Source organism: Cherax quadricarinatus, chromosome 41, assembly GCF_038502225.1.
Source record: "Cherax quadricarinatus isolate ZL_2023a chromosome 41, ASM3850222v1, whole genome shotgun sequence".
NCBI classification, from domain to species: Eukaryota; Metazoa; Arthropoda; class Malacostraca; order Decapoda; family Parastacidae; genus Cherax; species Cherax quadricarinatus.
In genome coordinates, this window is record NC_091332.1 from 22286802 (window position 1) to 22305615 (window position 18814).

General features: G+C 40.8%; 1 protein-coding gene across 3 annotated transcripts in view; it reads left to right on the forward strand.

The window, feature by feature from the left end:
* Positions 1-2870: 2870 nt before the first annotated feature.
* LOC128695945 (probable peptidoglycan muropeptide transporter SLC46) overlaps positions 2871-18814 on the forward strand; it is a 30653-nt gene continuing 14709 nt past the window's right edge. The window contains exon 1 of one of the 3 annotated variants that reach the window (XM_053786914.2): positions 2871-2980. The gene's annotated coding sequence lies outside the window, so the exon portion shown is untranslated. Of the gene's footprint in view, positions 2981-6338; positions 6511-6715; positions 6840-18814 lie in introns of those variants that run through there. The other 2 variants (XM_053786913.2, XM_070093067.1) reach the window with 2 other exon arrangements.

Consider the following 18814-nt stretch of genomic DNA (forward strand, 5'->3'; position numbering starts at 1 on the left):
GTTGTCCAAGTGATCCTTTATGTGGGTCTCAGTGAAAGCCGCGAACATTGCCTTTGCCTCTGCAAGCAGTCCACGGATGAAAGGTATTTTGTTGTTTGTTGCTGGCTTTAGACCCTGTATATTTGCAAAGAAGAATGTTATCGGACTGGTGGTATTGTTGGTACTGGGGGGGGATTTTTTTTCCGGCATTAGTATCTGTATCTGTTAGTTTGGAGTGGAGGCCATCGACTGTGGTTCCACTCCAGGAATGACTGGATTTGGTGTACGATTTCTGCCATTTCCTGCCAGTTTTTTTTTCCTTCCTGGCACTAAAAAACCTCTCCCTCTTGAGTGGCTGTGGCTACCCAGGTTTTCCCATGGCCTGGATGTTTTGTATCTTTTTGTCCCCTTTAGATGGTATGCCTGGCAATTTAAGTTATAGCACAGTCTTTCCTGTACTGAAGAGGTACACATTTCAGGGTGAAAAAGCTTACAGGAAGGGAGTTTGCATTTTCCTGTTGTCATATGGGCATGGCATTTTCTAGGGTGGTCATAGCTGCATGTCCCATCTGTTTTTCCAGATTTCCCATGCCAGCAGATACCAAGTGCATAGTATGTGCACAGTGCCTTTTGGAACAGAGCTTTTCACCGTAGCTGCCTCGGACTTTACTCTGTTGATTACTACTCTTTGTGTTCTGTTTGTGAGGAAATTATAGATCCATCGACCAACTTTTCCTGTTATTCCTTTAGCACGCATTTTGTGCGCTATTACGCCATGGTCACACTTGTCGAAGGCTTTTGCAAAGTCTGTATATATTACATCTGCATTCTTTTTGACTTCTAGTGCATCTAGGACCTTGTCGTAGTGATCCAATAGTTGAGACAGACAGGAGCGACCTGTTCTAAACCCATGTTGCCCTGGGTTGTGTAACTGATGGGTTTCTAGATGGGTGGCGATCTTGCTTCTTAGGACCCTTTCAAAGATTTTTATGATATGGGATGTTAGTGCTATCGGTCTGTAGTTCTTTGCTGTTGTTTTACTGCCCCCTTTGTGGAGTGGGGCTGTCTGTTGTTTTTAGTAACTGTGGGACGACCCCCGTGTCCATGCTCCCTCTCCATAGGATGGAAAAGGCTCGTGATAGGGGCTTCTTGCAGTTCTTGATGAACACGGAGTTCCATGAGTCTGGCCCTGGGGCAGAGTGCATGGGCATGTCATTTATCGCCTGTTCGAAGTCATTTGGCGTCAGGATAACATCAGATAGGCTTGTGTTAACCAAATTCTGTGGCTCTCTCATAAAAAATTAATTTTGATCTTTGACTCTCAGTCTGGTTAGCGGCTTTCTAAAAACTGAGTCATATTGGGACTTGAGTAGCTCACTCATTTCCTTGCTGTCATCTGTGTAGGACCCATCTTGTTTAAGTAGGGGCCCAATACTGGACGTTGTTCTCGACTTTGATTTGGTATAGGAAAAGAAATACTTTGGGTTTCTTTGGATTTCATTTATGGCTTTTAGTTCTTCCCGCGATTCCTGACTCCTATAAGATTCCTTTAGCTTAAGTTCGATGCTTGCTATTTCTCTGACCAGTGACTCCCTACGCATTTCAGATATATTGGCCTCTTTTAGCCGCTCTGTTATTCTTTTCCGTCGCCTGTAAAGGGAGCGCCTGTCTCTTTCTATTTTACATCCACTCCTCCTTTTTCTTAGAGGAATAAGCCTTGTGCATACATCAAGTGCCACCGAGTTAATCTGTTCTAGGCATAAGTTGGGGTCTGTGTTGCTTAGTATATCTTCCCAGCTTATATCGGTTAGGACTTGGTTTACTTGGTCCCACTTTACGTTTTTGTTATTGAAGTTGAATTTGGTGAATGCTCCCTCGGGACTAATCTCATTATGTCGGTCTGGGGCTCCGCGCATACATGTCTGAACCTCAATTATGTTGTGATCTGGGTATATTGTTTTTGATATGGTGACATTTCGTATCAGATCATCATTGTTACTGAAGATGAGGTCTAGTGTATTCTCCAGTCTAGTAGGCTCTATTATTTGCTGGTTTAAATTGAATTTTGTGCAGAGATTTAAAAGCTCGTGTGTGTGTGTGAGTTCTCGTCAGAGCTGCCTCCTGGTGTTATTACTGCAACAACATTATTTGCTATATTCCTCCATTTTAGGTGCCTAAAGTTGAAATCCCCCAGGAGCAAGATGTTGGGGGCAGGAGCTCTCAGATTTTCCAGACAGTGGTCAATTTTTAACAGCTGTTCCTGGAATTGCTGGGACGTTGCATCCGGAGGCTTGTAGACTACCACAATGACTAGGTTTTGGTTCTCGATCTTTACTGCTAAAACTTCCACTACATCGTTTGAGGCATTAAGCAGTTCTGTGCAAACAAGTGACTGCGATGTACAGGCCAACCCCCCCCCCCCCTTTTTGCCTGTTCACTCTGTCGCATCTGTACAGGTTGTAACCTGGGATCCATATTTCGTTGTCCAAGTGATCCTTTATGTGGGTCTCTGTGAAAGCCGCGAACATTGCATTTGCCTCTGCAAGCAGTCCACGGATGAAAGGTATTTTGTTGTTTGTTGCTGGCTTTAGACCCTGTACATTTGCAAAGAAGAATGTCATCGGGCTGGTGGTATTGTTGGTACTGGGGGGGATTTTTTTTTCCGGCATTAGTATCTGTATCTGTTGGTTTGGAGTGGAGGCCATTGACTGTGAGCAACAGCTGAGAATGCATGACAAAAGAAGTTACTGGAAAGTGTTCAACTCTGGTGTACTGTCTGCCAAGCCTCTTGCGTGTTTGGAAGCATGGCTAAACATTTCGCTGTACCTTGGAATCGAACCCAGGACCATGCGATTGTGAGACGAATGCTCTTGCCAGAGAGGAAGTGTATAAGCACCGTGATAGTGGTGAGTCTGTGGTGTAGCGTGGGCGTTGCTACATGATTGCCAGTCACCACGTTATGCTTCATGCTTCCTCCCACACAACTCTCCTCTCATACACCGTAAGTACTCTCACACACTATAGCGCTTTATAATGGAAAAGAGTTTTTGATATTCCACTAATCATTGTTGTTAGTTTGTTAAGTTTATGGCCTGCCGACTACACGATAGCTATTAAGATGCACCCAGTCTCTGATATTAGTGTCAAAGAGAATTCAATCCCTAACATAGGGAGGGACTGAAGTAAGCTCATAGTTTATTTTTGTTTTGCTTGCAAGATTTACAATGTGGTTCCGCATAGACACTTTGATATCCATCTCATCCAGGGGTTCCATTCGTTCTTAACACTGATCCTGCATTACCATCATGGTAAGTAAGTTTATTCAGGTACACACAAATACAGTTACATAGATTATCATACATAGCAGGATATGTGTAAAGAACCTAGGATAACCCAAAAAAGTTAGACAGAGTGACTTATTTCCACTGGGGTGCCTAGAGATCATCATATGTGTATTCTCAGAAGCAACGGTAACCTGATATAGGTGTAAGATGATGTATATCCTGCTCTTTTTCTGTACAATATAAAATAAAATATTTGACATAAATAATGAAAAGGTAACCATTAGTGATATTCGTAATAATGGTAGAATTACCGACTAAATGCTAAGTAGCTGGACACAGATGCAACTAATGTGACATTTTATTGAGGCAACGTTTCGCTCTCCAGGAGCTTTGTCAAGCCGTAACGAAAAAATAAGACAATAAACTGTCACATTAGTTGCATCTGTGTAAATCTAGCAAACATTAATGATGTTGTACAGAGTATGAGAGAATGTTGTGATGATGACACCTTGTGTTAAATACTCGTACATGACGACGATCATAGATATACTTCAGCGGCGTTATCATTATTAATTTATTTATTAATTATTTGGACATGATACATAGTTGTACAAAAGAAATACAGTGGTTGAGTGTACATGCCAACAGCCCCTTGTATGCAGAGCATTGTGGGCAGGCTTAAAATTAACTTAAGATTAACTAAGCAATGGTATATTCAGTGGTAAAAATACAGTAAACAAATTACAACATGAAGTACAAATGAGTATTTCAAATATGAGGCTTTATAGTTGCACAAATTTGTAGCAAATTTATATAATCTTGTCAAATCGAATAAAATCAATGATTTGTAGTGCAGAAACAGGTCATACGGTCATTTCATATCTGAGAGAGGGCTGAGCTTGCTACCATCTGCAGCTCATAAGACTGCCATCCCCACGAGCCCCTTTGAGGCGGGGTAGATGGCAGACCAGAGGCCTAGCTTCTCCCTACGAGCCCCGTGAGGGCGGGGAATGTGGCTAGGCCTGGGGACACTTGGTCCCAAAGATGAGGAGACTTAAGTCTCGAGACACTCCCCAGATAGGGAGCCAAGGCCGGGTCACCACTACTTGGAAAAGACCCGGGCCGGGAGAATACCGGCGAATAAAAAAAAAAAAAAATTTCATATCTGTTATTCATCAATAACATAATGGGAAGGGCAGTGTGGCCACTCTCAGGAGAACGACAACATCCTGAGCGCTTGTTTGCAAAAAAAAAAAAAAAAACTAAACTGACAGATTCTGACATGGAAAAAAATGTGGATTTATATTAAGTATATGAATACTGTGGAAACTTTTGAATTTTCCTACATTCAGCATGTGTAAATTTGAATTATATAATAACTGTGTATTAAAATGTGATGCTGATTTGACCCTTTGAGAAATTTTGATTGAGGGGGAGGCGGAAGAGCCCGGGAGTGATGCCGCGGGAGGAAGTCATTGGTAATTTACGAGCACTGGTTGTCGAAGAAAATTCTGCAGTGTAATCAGGTGTCATCAAAGTTCACTTGGTGTATATTGAACCCAATCCGTAATTTAGAAATAGTTAACACGCTCCCGCTGAAGAACTGGGATAAATAATATGGAAAACCTTTTTATTCGGAAACAAGAACGAAAAAATAGAGGACACCGATTTTTCCCAGGAGCACACCTTAGCTAAGTGACGCTTACCCATAATGTACAATAGTTTTGCGTTGGCCATCATAAATTCTAGCTGTTGTGATAGCGTTAGGGTGTGTTTCCAAAAAATAATAATTATGATCCAGTAATTAAATGGTAAGTAGTAATACGAATTTCTTTTCTAATAACACCATTGTATTATATGTACTGAAGTAATAGTAATATTTTGTGTACCCAGCAGGTAAACTAAAACACAGTCCACACAGTTTTAATCTACCAGAGTAGCTGGTTTTAATATTGTAATTATTAATTTAATTCAGGTCTAGCTTTTTGTGAGAGTGGTTATGGAGTGGACATCGAGGGAGTGACAGTTTTGCGACCTACTGTGACTAAGTCCCACTTACCTCACCCAAATTACTTGCACGTAATAATTCAGGTAATGCCCTGTAAACCTCGTGCAGGTAATTGCTCACATAATAATAATTCATAAATACTTCAAAATTCTATTATTATATTTAGAGAAAAGCGCTAAACCCACAAAGGTCATACAGCGCCCGGAAATGGGAAGCAAGGAGGTTCGTTCCACGGAAGAGATGGGGAAGTTCAGTTCCTTGAATTAGGAGCCCCCTAGCCAGCATCAGTGAATCTCACTTGAAGGGGACCCTTCAGAGACATGTACCTCACTTTCGAGACTATTCTGTCTGTGAAAGACAGCATGGTGCTCTTACCATAGACTTTGCAGATCCTTTTAAGAACATTATTAATTGAAAAGAAGGGAGAGGTAAAGATTATATCAGTGGGGCAGGCCAGTGTTGAAACTACTGCACCAGGGGTCTTCATCTCACTACTTCAGATAGGTCTGCCCGTTCGAATGCATCGCCATCTTGGCTAATTCAATAAGCAGCCATAGATTTTGTTAAGCTTACTCAGAAGTGAAGAGGTCTGAATCTAGTGCAGAAGATCAAAACGTACAACCATCCCATGATCATTTTGTGCAGACTGAATGGCTTCAACAAATTCCATGGATTGGGATAGTAGCTGCAGTGACTTCTGGTACTAAACTGCAAACAGTAGCGCCAAAATGTATAGAAGTATCGACTATAGGGAAAATTTTATATTAATGTTTTTAATAGTCCGTCCTGTAGTAAACCTAGGTAAATTGTCTACACAAACTAATCTCCCACGGAAGCTCTGATAAACATTATTACTCAATTCAAATAGGGTTCGATTAAAAGAGTGTGAGTTTAAATTTAAAAACTATCACTTCATCAAGTAATTAAAGATTCATTATGAATTCAGGAAAGCTTGTATAATAACTGAATAAATCATAATTATTGGAGAATACTATATCATATCGTTGTCTTTGGGAGCGATATAATTAACAAAGATTAGATACTGTTTTGAGCCGTGGGTCGTCCGGACGAGAGAAGTAGCAGTCACCATCATTTCAGACACCAAGAATTTAGCAAGTATGTCAAAGCCTGGAGATCCTCCTCAATAGCCTATCCAAATATCCAGAAATCTGAACTGCTGGAAGAGAAGGAGTCAATGGAAGCCTTAATGCAATATACCACTCACTGCAGCATCTACAGGTCTGTTTCAGCGAGAATATTAGCTAGGATAGCTATTCTTGAATCGGTTTAGTCATTCATCTAAATCGTGAACAGTTCATTTATAAGTGGATTCTTTACCCAAAATACGTATATCACTAGTCCTTAACACCTTAATGATAATATTGTTTGTAGCATGACGTAAATTAGGAATTTACGTCATGCTACGTCAGTTTATCATTATTTACAGTTAACCAGCCATCATCAGCACGAGCGTTCAAATTCCAAGACAGTTAATTAACCTAGAAACAAGCTTGTTAGAAGTTAGCTATCTGGGAAAACCTTAGCAAGAGACAATTTCTACATCTCGGGTAAGTCTGTTCCTTGCGTTTGTGTGATGCTGTACTGTTGGTCTTTCCTGTATTTTTAGCCAGGGAAAATAAATATACAGGAAATTTGTGGGAGCACGAGTATCACGTTAATTTGCGAAAGAAGAATCTACCTAATGTATATATATATATATATATATATATATATATATATATATATATATATATATATAGGTAGATTCTTCTTTGAATATATATATATATATATATATATATATATATATATATATATATATATATATATATATATATATATATATATATATATATTCAAAGATTTCTACACTGATTAATCAGTGTTGAACAGTCTTGAAGTTCTGGACTACAGAGGTGAACTCTTCTCCAAACTGATAGATTGAACACCTCAAAACTGTCTTTAAGACTGATGGATTGATCACATCATCTTTCCTTCTCTACTACTACTGTCTCCATATTTAGACACCTTTGTATTCGACTGAAGAAGCCTACTGTGTAGGCGAAACGTTTCGGAAAAAAAGATACCTAACTGTTACACATGTGTCTTGTTCACGAATAATGATGCAAGTGTTTAATTTGCGCATTTTGAACTCCAACGAGACAAACCACACAAGTCATTACACTTTCAGCACTCGTTCCACTTTCAATGTAAGACGTCAACGAAAATTTCATCATAGTAGCATAACAAATTAACTGATGGTGAACTTTCAGCAGATAAAGTCGGTTTAGAAGTATCTATCTGGCAAGTCCGACAAAACGTGGATCATGAAAAGGTTTGTTTGCAATCGTGTCATTACGATTTCGTGAGTCAAGCCTGCTATAAATTGTCATCGCCCTAGAGGTCTGTTTGCAATACATATTTTATACCATTTTCAACATACCTGTCAGACACGGCAGCACAACAGTATCTTGGTACAGAGGACATCTTCCACAACCTCGTCGCTTAACTAATAGTTAAAACTGAGAAGGGTTGGATTCCAGAGGGACCTGTTTAGCATGGACCTGTAGGATTGCTGCAATGCTCCTCAATTCTTGCCTTCTTGTTTCTACTAGTGAATCTCATCCCCTGCAACGTCTTCGAGATCTTCCACCTCACCTTCGACAGTATTTAATATTCCATTTTCAAGCTTCAGCTTCATATCATTCCAGACCATGGAGCTGAACTCTTCTCCAGACTGCGGGACTGAACACTTCAAATACTATTTCTCCAAGATTGATGGACTAATTACATCATCTTTACCTAGCCACTATTCTTGCTGTTTACAATACATTCTTCTCTATTTTTGACTGATGAAGCCTACTGCGTAGGCGAAACATTTCAACAGATACCTAACTGCTGTCATTGTGTCTTAATCATCATAGAGATGACTGATGTTGGGTACAATTTGTTCGCAAAATTTGTGCAAATCTATATTAAACAGATTATCCATCTCATAAACCAGGTGATAGGTTGTGTCGTAAATAAGTCAGCAAGGAAATAAACTTAGCAGGGCAAGCGAGGACAAATGCAAATAAGCAGGAGTAAGAGCCACTAAGCACAGAGGGCACGACCAGAGACGGATGGTCTCCTAATCCTGCTCGCTACGTGGAATACGTCACTTGGCAGATTTCGTAGGCTTTCACTGATTGGCTGTTTTGAACCAGTAATAAGCACTGCGGTAGGGCGCCAGAACTGCTACTCTGAATTGCTAGTTCACTGGTCGAGAGGGCATAACACAGTAGGTGTGAGCCGCACGTCGAATAAAATGTAACATACTTGATTCGCGCCACACTGGTTATCGAACAAGTACTAATGAAAAACATGAAAACGACAGGAAAGAAGTTGAAAAGAGTGGAATCCTAGCTGGAATCATGCTACCTAAAGTCGGTACCTGACCAGCCGGGCTGTGGCTCGTACGTTGGTTTGCGTGCAGCCAGCAGTAACAGCCTGGTTGATCAGGCTCTGATCCACCAGGAGGCCTGGTCACGGACCGGGCCGCGGGGGCGTTGACCCCCGGAACTCTCTCCAGGTAACTCCAGGTAAACAATGAATTTTAGTAATTTAGCAGAGGAAAATAACTATTATATGACACTTCACTTATTATGGGTGACATGGCTGTATAGTCCTTGTGGCTTAGCGCTTCTTTTTGATTATAATAATAATAATATGGGTGACATGTCGTGTAACAAAGGTGTTCCCTACTGAAAGTATCTCTGAAATTTCCACTTGTCGGCTTACACCACTTGATATCTACAAACGCTTTTGTATGTGCCTGCATGAGCTGATTTAATGGTGCCATGCAGGAGGTAGCGGATGATGGAGGTGTCAGCGCCTCTACCACTGCCACTGCAAGATGTATGTTAACTCTGTTACTAGTACGTATAAATGCCCCAATTTGTTTATGTATATGAAGCCAGTCCATCTACTATGATGTTACACATCCTCGTCAAACAAGAGGGACTATAAGTAAACTTTGTGGGGAACATGCCCATCAGAATGAAGAAGGTAACATTACAAAGATTTGATATCGTGCTCAGTGAAAAGCTGCAAGAAACTGGATGCATGACTGTTCAGACAGAATTTTTTATTAAATAGTGGGGCAGCACTAAATCCATAGGTGTCATATAGCGCCTGGGGAATGGGAGATATTTAGGTTCAGTCCAAGTCCAGTTGCTAGGATCAAGAACTCCTCACCAGAATGAAGGCATCACCTTCTTGCGGGTGATACCGATTTGTTAACTGTTCAAACAGCGATAAAATCTGCTTCCACGTAACCGTTAAGGAAGAGGACGCAGATATTGTTTTGCTTTCATGCTAGTTAAACAAAAGAATATCCAATAAGACTAAAAAAAAAAAATCTGAAGCATTCCTTGGCTGTAGTGCTTTGGGTCCAGAGACGTGCGATTTGCTTCCATTTATACATGCAGTATGTTGTTTTGACTCAACGTCAAGTCTGTTCGGCATTCTAAAAGAAGTTGCCCTGATGAAGATGAACAATAATAATCACTTCAAGAAACAGGCAGAAGTATTTTGCCGAGTAGCAACGTAGATGAGGTCACACAACTGAAGAGGCGCTCGTCTACCTGTACAATGGTACCCGACGTGGACTAGGATGCACTGCTGCATCATGACGCAAACACTACTGTGTAGATTCACACTCTGAATGTAGCTGCATGATATCATAGTATGTGTATTAATTTCAAACTTCGGCAGTGGATGGGTATGCTTTGGGTCCAGTAGAATATAGATGAAAACTGGTCAATGGTCGACTTGAACCACAAATAGATTTACCACCAGCTCCAGAAGTTCTACTGAAGGTTTATCAGATGCAATTAGAAAACGGACTGGGATATGAAATGATGTACCTAGTTTTATCTACAACATACTTCTTATCATCAAAGCTACACAACTTTCTCCCTTTTTGCTGTTGGTGGTACACATTGCAATTTTCACATTCGTTTTACATATAGAGACAAACTTATCTGTACCAGGAATGGTTAATATCCTTTTAAGTCTATCATGTGTATGTAGGGGAGTATAATGATTATTATAATCATGGGGAAGCACTAAACCCGTAGGATTATACAGCGCCTGTGGGGGAGGGGATAGAAGGTATTCAGGCTTAATTCAGAGAACTGGAACACTGATCCAATTCCCTAGATCAAGAGCCCCTCACCAGCGTCAAGGAACCTCCCTTGAGTGGGGGGGGGATAAGCACAATGAGAAAGGATTCATATCGTCCTACACGAGTTCTGAATCTACTTTTCATTCTACATTTAATAAAATTTAGTTAGACCTGATTATGATTTATCTTGAGTTTATGGACTATATGTCTTGGGAGTATGAGAATAGATGTACCATGCAAGTTCCTGGACTGTAGGATGAGGAGATATACACGATACATGACACAGAGTCGCCGTGCAGCCACCGTGCAGAGAAGGCGTCTTCGTTCCTGCTCTTCGGTTATCCTGAGTAATTCTTGATCAGAGCAACTCTGAACACTGTTACTCGAGATTTTTCTTGGGTTATCCTGAGTTGTTCTCGACCAGTGCTGAGAGGAAACTTGCTGGCAGGCACTTCAAACACCATCCCATCAAGAGGATAAGGCGGTAACTTGTTTGCTTGTTCACCCCTCTCTTCCCCATACCCCCATCTTTCCCCATCCTTCCCTCACCCAAACATCCCCTCACCCACACACTAACACACTACTTACATTGCTATCCTTCTGACTTTCCTATCTTCTTCTTTTTGGCGAGTTAGCACAAGGCATTTTGACCATCCGGTAGCCCGTGTGGTTTTTTAAAATCCAGCCGATCTTTGCCTTGGGCCCTGTCCCCCTCACTACTCGAGGGCAGGCTATCTTAGGGGCCCTGTCCCCCTTACTACTCGAGGGTAGGCTATCTTAGGGGCCCTGGCCCCCTCACCACTCGAGGGTAGGCTATCTTAGGGGCTGACCTTCATAAGTCAGCTGAAATAGGATGTCAGGACTAACACTAAGGAAAGACCCTTTTTGTTAAAGCAACTTCTGGGCCAGATGTACCTTCCTGGACATCATGGCACGAATAAGAGTTAGAATACGTGTTGATGACAATCAAAAGTCGAAGAAAGAAATTCTCGAATGTATTTGTTCGAATTCAACTGTTGCTCCAGTGGATGTTTTTCAAACCCACGCTGTGGCAGTACTTCTCTCTTCTGAAGAAGAGTTACTCCAACTGCTTAAGCAGGATGTTCTGGAAAAATTGAAGACTTTTGGTATCACCCCAATTGCATCTGAAAGCTATCAAGCACAACGAACTGTGTTTGTGGCCATAATTAACAGTTTCATGAAAGAGAGCACAGTGGATGAACTTGTTGATGACTTTAATAGGGAGAATTCTGAATTTAAGGTTGTTGAAGCATATAAATTCTCTAAACGTGGCAACAACCAGGTAACATTAAAGTTAATACTTGAGACACTTGAAGCAGCCAGACTAGTGTGTCAAAATGGTTTCAAATGTTTTGGCACCAGATGTACACCTGACCAAATCTCTGTTGAACGGTTTGTCAGTGTTACACAATGTTTTAAATGTTATGCATTTGGCCATACCACCAACAAATGCAGTAGCCAATCACTGATTTGCAGCATATGCTCTGGTCAACATTCTTTTAGAGATCGTCATAACAAAACTAAGCCCAAGTTTGTCCTCTGCAATGTAAAACATCATGCTGTTTCTCCTATCTGTCCTGAAAGGAAAAAAGTTATACAGAAAATTCTAGAAGCCAAGAAACTATCCAATTCTTCGAAGACCATTCCCCAGGCACCTCCAACAATGTCCCAGACTTCCTTCCCAGCTTTGCCTGGATCTAGTGGGACTCCTCAGGTCTCTTCCACCGGTTCCAATGTTTGGAATTCTATTCCTCTTGGAGTGCCCCAATCTAACCCTCACCTACAACATACACAAACGCAACCACAAGGTTCATCCTCACCTCCCATGTCTCAGGGGTCCTCAGCCGGGGATATGACGAGAGCTCAATTAATGTATATGATGGCCAAAGACATAGCAGTTGGTGATATTCAACTCTGCTCTAATATTTTCAATGATTTGTTAATGGCTAATGGGATCACTCCCATTACTATCCCAGATAATGTTAAGGTTATTATGGCCCAGCCCTCTCAAAACAGGAAGTATGTGCCCTACTCTACCTCTACAAATACGCCTAATTCATCCCTTGTTCAGCGATCACCCGCCTCGCATACCCAGGTTGTCAACTCCCCTCAGCCCGATGTGTCAATACCTGACCCTAACCATGCCCCAGAGATTGGTGCTTACTCTTCCGCTATTACAGCTGATCCTGTTGAACAAGAACAGAAACTTTCCCAGGGTAATTCACCTGGCCTACCAAATTTTACCTTGGAGCCTCCACAATCTCCCATTAACTCTCATGAGCCTCTGCTTCCTGAATCTGGGAATATCACACCTCAGTTTTCTGATGATGACTCTAATGCTTCTGTTAATATTACCAATTCTAGTGAGGATGGTGACACTTTTAGTACACAAGCAACTACTCAGAATTTCCCTCCTCCCCTTGACGAGTCCAGCAGGGATAGTGTGTACACCAAACATGTTGGTTTAGAAAGACACGTAAGCAAACACTATAACATATTTATTAGAAAACGTTTCGGTCCTGGAACCTTGATCACTGATCAAGGTTCCAGGACCGAAACGTTTTCTAATAAATATGTTATAGTGTTTGCTTACGTGTCTTTCTAAACCAACTTGTCGGTATTTATTACCAAGGTTTATACCACACCAAACATGAAATTACTTAAGAACATAAGAACATAAGAAAGGAGGAACACTGCAGGAGGCCTGCTGGCCCATACTAGGCAGGTCCTTTACAATTCATCCCACTAACAAAACATTTGCCCAACCCAATTTTCAATGCTACCCAAGAAATAAGCTCTGATCTGAAAGTCCCACTCAAATCCAACCCCTCCCACTCATGTACTTATCCAACCTAAATTTGAAACTACCCAAGGTCCCAGCCTCAATAACCCAACTCGGTAGACTATTCCACTCATCAACTACCCTATTTCCAAACCAATACTTTCCTATGTCCTTTCTAAATCTAAACTTATCTAATTTAAATCCATTACTGCGGGTTCTCTCTTGCAGAGACATCATCAAGACCTTATTAATATCCCCTTTATTAATACCTATCTTCCACTTATACACTTCGATCAGGTCTCCCCTCATTCTTCGTCTAACAAGTGAATGTAACTTAAGAGTCTTCAATCTTTCTTCATAAGGAAGATTTCTAATGCTATGTATTAATTTAGTCATCCTACGCTGAATGTTTTCTAACGAATTTATGTCCATTCTGTAATATGGAGACCAGAACTGAGCTGCATAATCTAGGTGAGGCCTTACTAATGATGTATAAAGCTGCAGTATGACCTCTGGACTTCTGTTGCTTACACTTCTTGATATAAATCCCAGTAATCTATTTGCCTTATTACGTACGCTTAGGCATTGCTGTCTTGGTTTAAGGTTGCTGCTCACCATAACCCCCAAGTCCTTTTCGCAATCTGTATGGCTAAGTTCTACATCATTTAACTTATAAGTACTAGGGTTATGGGCACTCCCAAGCTTCAGAACCTTGCATTTATCTACATTGAACTGCATCTGCCACTTTTCTGACCAAGAATAGAGTTTGTTTAAATCCTCCTGAAGTTCCATAACATCTACGTTTGAATCGATTATCTTACCTATCTTTGTGTCATCGGCGAATTTGCTCATATCACTAGTAATTCCCTCATCAAGATCATTGATATATATTATAAACAACAACGGGCCCAAGACTGATCCCTGTGGAACGCCACTTGTTACAGATCCCCACTCGGATTTAACCCCATTTATGGACACTCTGCTTCCTGTCAGTGAGCCATGACTCGATCCACGAGAGCACTTTTCCCCCAATGCCATGAGCTGCCACTTTCTTTAACAGTCTATGGTGCGGAACTCTATCAAAAGCCTTACTAAAATCTAAGTAAATAATATCAAATTCTTTATCGTGGTCAACAGCCTCAAAAGCTTTACTGAAGAAAGTTAATAAATTAGTTAGACAAGACCGGCCTCTTGTGAATCCATGCTGAGTATCCTTAATCAAGCTATGCTTATCGAGATGGCCTCTTATAATCTCAGCTATAATTGACATAGTAATTTGCCTACAATTGACGTCAGGCTTATTGGGCGGTAATTTGACGGTAACGACTTGTTCCCTGTTTTAAAAATAGGAATTACATTAGCCATCTTCCACATATCAGACACTACACCTGTTTGAAGAGATAAATTAAAAATATTAGTTAATGGTTCACAGAGTTCCATTTTGCATTCCTTAAGAACCCTTGAAAAAACCTCATCAGGACCCGGCGACTTATTTTGCTTCAGTCTGTCTATCTGCTTCACAACCATTTCACTAGTGACTGTGATGTTACATAATTTATCTTCTTCTAGCCCACTATAAAAATTAATTACTGGAATATTGTTAGTGTCTTCCTGTGTAAAAACTGAGAGAAAATAATTATTTAAAATTGAGCACAGTTCATTCTCTTTGTCAGTAAGGTGCCCATAGTTATTTTTAAGGGGACCTATCTTATCTCTAACTTTTGTTCTATAGACCTGGAAAAAACTTTTTGGGTTAGTTTTAGAATCCTTAGCAACTTTAATTTCATAGTCCCTTTTAGCTTTTCTTATCCCCTTTTTAATGTCCCTCTTAATGTCAATATACTGATTCATAAGATGACCCTCACCTCTTTTGATACGCCTATAAATTCCTTTCTTATGCCCTAGTAGATATTTGAGCCTATTATTCATCCATTTTGGGTCATTTCTATTTGATCTAATTTCTTTATATGGGATAAACGTTCTTTGAGCAGCATGTATAGTGTTCAGAAAACTGTCATATTGATATCTCTCTTCGTTACCCCAGTCAACAGATGATAAGTGTTCTCTAAGCCCATCGTAATCTGCTAAGCAAAAATCTGGGACTGTTACTGAGTTATCGCTACTATCGTACTTCCATTCAATGCTAAATGTAATTGATTTGTGGTCGCTAGCACCCAGTTCCTCTGAAATTTCTAAATTATTAACAAGGGATTCATTGTTTGCCATAACTAAGTCAAGCAGGTTATTTCCCCTTGTAGGTTCTGTCACAAACTGCTTCAAAAAACAATCCTGAACTACTTCTAAGAAGTCGTATGATTCTAAATTCCCAGTCAAGAAATTCCAATCAATATGACTAAAGTTAAAGTCTCCTAGAATTACTACATTATCGTGCCTTGTGGCCTTAACAATTTCCTCCCATAGTAGTCTCCCTTGGTCCCTATCTATGTTTGGGGGATGGTATATCACTCCTAAAATCAGTTTTTCATGCCCCTCTGAAAATTCTATCCAAACAGACTCTGTATGTGTTACTTCAGACTTAATACCCGTTTTTATGCAGCAGTTCAAGCGATCTCGGACATACAATGCTACCCCACCCCCCTTCCCGATACTTCTATCTACTTGGAACAATTTAAAACCCTGAATATGACATTCCGCAGGCATGTCCCGACTTTTTGAATTAAACCACGTCTCAGTTAAGGCAAATACATCAATGTTACCTGCACTAGCAACTAATCTCAACTCGTCCATCTTATTCCTAGCACTACGGCAATTAGCATAATAAACATTGAAAGACTCTCCTTTCTCTTTACCCTTCCTGCTCATTTCTGTTTTTCTACTAAACCTATTACTGTCCTTATCACCCAAAGTCACTGGCTTTTCAATATCTACCTCGTTCTGCTTATTACTAGTTCCCCTAGAACTCGTAATATTACTACACTGGGACTTCACTGTTTTCCTGCCAAAACCCATACCAATAACTATTCCTAGTTTAAAGTCCTAACTGCTCCCTCCACTGCAGTTGCCAGTGCTACCACCCCAGACCTAGATAAGTGAACCCCATCCCTGGCATACATGTCATTTCTGCCATAGAAGAGGTCCCAGTTGTCAATGAATGTTACCGCATTTTCCTTACAGTATTTGTCCAGCCAGCAATTGACACCAATTGCCCTGGACAACCATTCATTTCCAACTCCCCTCCTTGGCAAAACACCACATATGACAGGGTTCCCACCCTTACTCCTTATTATTTCTATTGCTGACCTATACCTGCTAATCAGGTCTTCACTCCTACGTCTGCCAACATCGTTGCCTCCAGCACTGAGACAGATAATAGGATTGCTCCCATTACCTCTCATGATGTCATCCAGACGGCTAACAATATCCTCCATCCCAGCCCCAGGAAAGCAAACTCTCTGTCTCCTACTCCTGTCCTTCAAGCAGAACGCCCTATCCATATACCTAACTTGGCTATCCCCAACAACAACAATATTCTTACCTTCCTTAATGTCGTTCGCCGTGACATTCCCAGTAGTCGACTCACATTCGTCGGGTAGCACTGAGAATGTATTAGATGTTTCCACAACAGTTTCCACGGCAGTCTCTTTCTTCTTCATCGTTTCTACCTTTCCATTCGTCCTCTTGATCGTCAACTTCGTTCCCTGCTGTCCAGCCACTGACCAGTTTCCCTTCTTGACCTGAAGACTCAAAACAGGAGGACTACTTCGAATCTTCTTATTTTCCTCGGTCAGTCGCCGAATCTCCATCTTCGCCATCCTCAATTCTTCCTTAAGCTGTTGGTAAAGTTGCTCGATGGAGGGCATCTTGCTTCAATTCGTAGAGAGCGCGCAAACAGGTCTTCACAGAGCTAAGTACACGTCACTACTGCGCAAAAGCCAACCCAATCAGGAGCTATTGCGCAGCACGTCCGCACGGCCCAACAGCGATGCGTACAATACTTGCAGACGTTCATACTGCAGTACACGCGCGAAGTGCAAGAAATAATGGGGATTACAATTTTCCAACAATTTTCAACATTTCTTTAATAACCGTTACCTCCTTGAAGTTGAACTACATGGTTACAATCCTGTTATACTCTTAAATGAGACAGCTGCAAGAGTTGATCAACATATTAAATTACGTGGTTACTCTACTGTGGAGAAATCCAAAGGACCCTATAGTGGAATAGCCATCTTAGTTAAATTAGGCTATGCATTTAGAAATATTCATGTTGATGAAGATAACAAACATTCTTGCAATAGAACTGACGACGTCTCATGGCCAACTATTGATAGGAAATGGATATTTTCCCCCGAGACAACCATATATAGAGTTAATTCCCCTACATAGGATATTAAGCAGAAATATTCCTACAATTCTTGCGGGAGATTTTAATGCTCATCACCCTGCCCTCTTTAACTGTGGAGTTGGTAATCCACTGGGTGACTTGAAAGGAAAACAACTATTTAATATCATGACAGTCAGAAACTTGTCCTTTCAAGGCCCATTCTTTAAATCGTATATTGGTCCTCATCCGGGGACACCAGATATAGTCCTGACAAACAGACACTGTGACCTCTTTCATTGTCGTGTCTCTCCTGGTGGAAACGTAGGATCTGACCATATCCCTGTTATAATACAACTACAAACTTCTCCATTTAGAACACCTGTACCTCCTAAACCCAATCTCAATACCCTAGGATTTGACCCCTTCAGGGCATTTCTATGTGAAGATGAAATTGTGTCGTTGGAAAATCTACCTTCCACTGCAATTGAAGACGCGATTAGGTCCCTTCACAATCGAATAATTGATGCTACTAATGCAACTTGCCAATTCGCTTCCACAAAGATCTACCAACAATATAAACCTACTAAGGAAATTAGAGATGGTATGAGAAATTATCAAACAGAATGTCGAAGGCATCTTCAAACACGGCAACTACCAGTAGCTACATTGAATAGATTGAGGCAAGAATTAACTAATATGATTAGTCATCACAAACGTGACTTATGGAAATTGCTAGCTCTCAAAGCTAATCAGTATAAACGAGAGCCTGCAAAATTTTGGAGTAAGATTCAGCAACTTTTGGGTGCAAAGCACAAGGCTCCTACCTACCTAATTGATACCTTCACTGATGATGATGATGAAGAGGTTGAGATTAAACTTGATGATCCACAGGACCAGGCTAATTTGATGGGTGATGTATGGGAGAAAATTCTCTCCCACAATAACAGTCGTCGATATAATAATAATCACTATCAGTTGGTCAATGAATGGAGAGATGAGAACTTAGCTGATCTCCAACCACTACCTTCCATCGATACATCAACTCTTGAAGAGGCACACCCGCTTACTAGACCTATCACACTACTTGAGATGAGTCAAGTTACTGGAAGAGTGCGAAATAAAGCCCCTGGTCTCTCTGGAATAACAATGAAACAAATAAAGTTCCTACCCAGAAATTGTAAACAGTCTTTGGTTAATATCTTTAATGCCATCTTGGCCTCCGGACATTTTCCAATTGTCTTTAAGACTGCTAGGATGATCTTTCTTGCTAAACCCAATAAAGACATCC